Genomic DNA, 5446 nt, shown 5'->3' with positions numbered 1-5446 from the left:
TTATATAATAGGGTCCAGTTATTTTTACATCTAGGCTTTACACAGTAAAGTATTGTGTGCTGGAATTTGACTATTTTAGCCAAACGCAGTGGCTTATACAAGTTCACGATCATGTGTACCATTGTTCTACCTCACTTGATACAGTCCGGTTTGTACAGTAGACATGAAAACAGTGGCAGATGTTTCTGCAACAATCAGCTTCATTTTGCTCATGGTGGATCACACCACATCATTGCAACAGTACTTTCTTATCAATGATGTGGTGGGAGCCATACTCAGCAAAATGACAGTGAGCAAACAATTAAAGAAATATAGGCAATATATTTGCAACATATCAGCATGTTTTTATAATTGTTGAATATATAACACAGAACAATGTTTACATATCTAAATAACTACTGGGGCAAAGGTAAAAGTTTTCCAGCAGAAAAAAGCCACTAAATTTGATATTCAGAGTACAAAATATTGATTAGACCCAATTGTCTTAAAATGCAAAAAGTAATAAAACCATTTATTTTCCACATTTTGTACCAGTTGTTATAATAGAGCCACCCGTCACAGTTTTAATTGTTTAATGGTATAACTGTACTACAATAATGGTTATATAAATGTGGGAGTGTAGTGTTATCTTAATATCAATAATATTTAAACATGATACTGTATAGGCACACGTATACTCTGCAGAATAATGGCTTACATTACAGTTCTAACATGATTTTTTCCCCACAATTTTTTTATCAGTTATTGAAACATTTATAAATAGATATAAGCTTAAGGAATAAATAGGTGAGAATATTTTCCTATGTATAAAGGTGGAATGATATAATGTAATATATGCCACAGCATTGTTTCTCAATTCTGATCAGTTGTTTATCAATATTCTATTATTTTATTATATATTATTAATTTTCTACAAGTTCTGCCTGTGGTAAGACAGCTGTTTACAGAATAGAACAGTGCGTAGAAACAAGATTTCTTGGTTGTTGTTGTGAGTGTGTGTGTGTGCCCTGCGATGGGTTGGCACTCCGTCCAGGGTGTATCCTGCCTTGATGCCCAATGACGCCTGAGATAGGCACAGGCTCCCCGTGACCCGAGAGTTTGGATAAGCGGTAGAAGATGAAAGAATGAATGAACGAAGTTCATAAAGAGTAATAAAAAGGCAGGTTGATGAGGGAAAGGTTGTTTATAGCTATTGTAATTGATAAAATGAGTTTGTTTGAATGACGTAACTAAATGAATACATTTGACATCATTCTTTAATAAATAGACTAATAAATAGAATTTATACTTGCTTTGGTAAAAGTGGCAAATTGCTAATTTGCTAACATGAATTGCAAATTGTGTATATAGAAATGAACTTCAGGACAGTTTTATAGGAAAATAAAACCTGACAGAATTTATCAAAAAAACAACACCAAAAAAAAAAAAAAAAAAGAATCAGATCAGACCTTAGGTACAATGTTATCTAGATGTTATTGTTATTTACCACTAAAAGATAAGGAGTGCTGTTTGGCTAAAACTAACAATTTCAGATGGTGTAACTCTAGAAGCTCCCCATGGCTTGGTGTCCTGTCATTATGCTAATGGGGTTGTTCCTGCGTGACTGGATACATTCACTGTACATATATAAGTCTCTGTTCGTCGTAATCCGATCAAGCAGATCAGGTCATCAGCCAATCAGGAAATGGCATGTTTATATTTGTCAACATCACGTGGCTTCTGTATCTGGATATCTGACCGGATATCTCTTTCCCGTGCAATTTTTATATAAATTTGAAATGCAGAAGAAATTGGCTCTGCAAAGTCGATTTGAAGTGTGGGGGTTTTCTTTTTAAAAACATTTTCAATCGCAGGAGATTTTACAAATCTCATAAAATGAGAATGGTGAGGAAATTTAAAGTATTACTGGTTAAAGGTGGATAGCTGGCGTAATGGAAACAGTAAAAATAAAACCTCTGGGTACGGAATTGTTGCCAGCTGTGGTGGGGAAAATGCACATACTTTACAGAGAATGAATGGTTCTGCAACTTTTGAGTGCGAAACCAAACTTTTAATTATATTTGAGATCGATTCTGCCCTCTATGGTATCACAAAACCACACAGCCACATGCAGCAATTCCCGTGGCGAAAAGAGGTGCTCATAACCCTTCTTATGCACATCTTCAGCTTCATACATTTATTTCTGTAGCTACTTACAATGATGAGAAAATTATGGCAACGAAAGCTAAGTGGCTGTCCAACCAAATAATAATTTAATAATATAATAATAAATAACTCATTTGTAAGCTGAAAAGGTTTCGCTAGATAAATACGTCGATTATGGGTAACACCTCAGTAAGAATGTTAGCTATCCAGTATTTATATGTGAGCTATGTAGATTTATTTGTTAAAGCAATATAAATTAGACATGTTAGCAAACTACTGTAGCAAGCTAAGCCTGTTACTGTACATCCTTCGTTAGCAAGCCAACTTCATTGATGGTTGAGGATAATTACCTAATTATTATCCCTCTTATTTTCTTGTAACAACAACCACCTTCAGTTGTTTTGAAAAGGGTATCCGATATTAAGTATTAGTATGTCGTAAGAAAACAGACATTTTGGAAAACAAACTCTAACTTGCTTTTAAAAATAATGCTACATGTCTTACTCAGGAGTCTATACCTTAATTATAAATGAAAAGCCTTTATGACACCAATAATCTTGAAAGATTCACAAATAAAAAGTAAATTACTATTAATAGACTATTGTGTTAAAACAAAGTGACTATAGCAAGCAGCATATGGACCATTTGTGTATGGTATAAACATGATGTACACAGCACAGCGTGTAAATAGCAAATTGCAGGATTTCACAGAAATTATGAGTCTGTTAGCAGTTTGATGGCTTAAAGCTAGACACCAGGGTAGTAGGCACTTTGCCCTTGTATTGGCATACTGGACCCAGATAGATGGGAAAACAGACATGCAAAGCTTGCAAAGATATGACATGTTCTTCATTATGGATACTCTATACACTATGAATGTTTTACCTAATGACAGACTGTGTCCTAATTCATTCTCTGTTTTACCACCAGCTGTAATACAACTGCACATATTTTATTTCTGAGACACTTGGCTGAAGAGGGTTTAGTGCAGCTGTGGTGTTGAGAACTGATTCTGCATATTTGCACCAGTTTTTAAAGTTCCAATAAATGTCCACCCACCTACTGCTAGTGTCCTTGAATGTGTACATGGAGTGGTCATTTCCCTTCACATGTGCGGTCTTTTGACTTCCACAATGAGGTAATTCTTCCTGTTTATATCCATGCAGCGTAGCCAGGATCAGGCAAGATTAATAGATCTTGCTTCATGAAAAGAGTAAATCCAGACTTGCCGCTTGTTCAGTTCCTCGCCTTTACTTCTTTTATTGTAAGTCCACCAGCTTTACACTTTCTCTGTTCTCACACACATACAGACACAATCAGCAGGGTCTGATGATCCTGCTCTGTCTTAATAATGCCCTTATTCTTACTGTGGGCACTCTGCCACTGCCTGGATTAAGTGTCAGAAAAATGGATGCTTGTTGTTTTCTGTTTGTCTGTAGCAGGAAACCTTCATTCAGTTAGTGACACTGTTGCTATCATTCCTACTTACGAAGGCATTTTGTCTTACAATTCCAACCTCAAATCTACTTGAACCGCAGGATCACATTATTATACCAGTGGATATAGATATAAAACTGTTTACTAGACCAGTAAAAGCCTTGGAAGATGTAACAGTTCCATTTGAAGCTTTTGTTTTTCAAAATATCCACAAGCCCTTTATCAGGGTTAAAAAAGAGATATGGGTATTGTTAACAAGACTGGACACTGAGGAGACAATGGGTTTCCATTGTACAGCGTGTCATTATCGACAACATGGCACCACTTTAGTCCTGAATGGTGTGTTTTTTGCCATGTTAACAACGTTAATAGTGCTGCTGGGGTCTAAGAAATTGAATTAACTCAGTGTGTGTGAATGTATGTACGAGTGCTGTAAGGCACAATGGGAGACACTGGACATGAAGGGGAAAGGACTTGAGTGAGCGATGCATGCTTATGATCAGTGATTTATGATCTGTGGTTGAAACACATAAAAAAATTCACTCAAGTAGGCACAATTGAGGTTGGTGTCAATAGACAAAGTCTCAGTAAAATTTCTTGAAGAATAGGTAATAAAGGATAATCAACAGTTGGACAGTTTACACAATTACCACGTGGATATAATTCCACCAAATTGTAAATAAAAATGAATCAACCAGGATCTGTAGAGTTTAGAACTTTTAGCAGTAGCCTTTTTCACAAATCCATTGTACAGATCTCTAGATGTAGATTTAAATCCCTAATGAGCAAGCCACAAGAAAAAGCTCTGTTCGATGACATGAGGAAGAAACCTTGAGAGAAATCAGATTAAAAATGGGATTTGTTCTCCACTGGGTGACACAGAATAGAGAGATAATAGAGCATTACTTTTCTACAACCGCATACTTAAACAGCATCATACCCACCCCAGAACTAGCACAAATTTCTACTTGGTAAAAAGACTTGGAAGCTTAATGACATAATAATAACACAATAATAATTACAAACCTGGTAGTTATTGATTGCCTGTTTACAGACTGTTTCAGTATGCTTATGTGCAGGATTGGCTAATATCTGCTTTTCTATCAAGGCTGGTATCTTGAAAGTCCCAAGGCGTGAAAGTCCCAGAACTACACGAAGTTTCAGAAAATTCCCCATACTGAACCATTCACATTGGAGTATGTATTATTACACAATGGGGTTTACTGTATTTGAGTTTGAAAAACAACACAGATTTCTTTGATTAGCCTTTGAATAACTTGTATTAAATATTAAATATTGAATAAATATGAATCAAACATTAAAGATTTAAATTTCTTTCTTTCATAACTTCATACCTTTCCTATCACTTTCACTGTAGTTACCAAATGATTTACAGCAGTTACTAAATAATGTGCTTTAAATAATAAGAGTTTAAACAAAGAAAAAAAGAATAGTGATACATTAAAAATATTTGGGAATAGGAAGTGTATACCTCTAATCAATCCCATACTGTTTATTTTAAGGACAGGTCCTTACATGACAGGTCTTTTATGACATAGTTTGTTAAATACAATTGTACAATGTACCAAAACATTAATAATCACCATAAATCACTTTGAATTTTGTTGAGATTTTAACAGGATCTGTTTATCCCCCACCTTTGTAAAACAAAGAAGAGGAGTGAGACTGAGGTCTGCTGAGGGGACCAGGGGCTGTGGAGGTGGATTAGTGGCATGGGGTGGAGGATATCATCTTACAGTTCCCCCCAGGAGCAGCCACATGACCTCACTGAGCTGGAGAAGGGAGGGGAAAAAAAGATGTTGAACTGCAGCCTGAGGTCTCTCAATGAGAACCACATGCAAAA

Source organism: Tachysurus vachellii, chromosome 14 (assembly GCF_030014155.1).
Source record: "Tachysurus vachellii isolate PV-2020 chromosome 14, HZAU_Pvac_v1, whole genome shotgun sequence".
In the NCBI taxonomy this organism is placed as follows: Eukaryota; Metazoa; Chordata; class Actinopteri; order Siluriformes; family Bagridae; genus Tachysurus; species Tachysurus vachellii.
Note: the sequence above shows the minus strand (reverse complement) of the source record.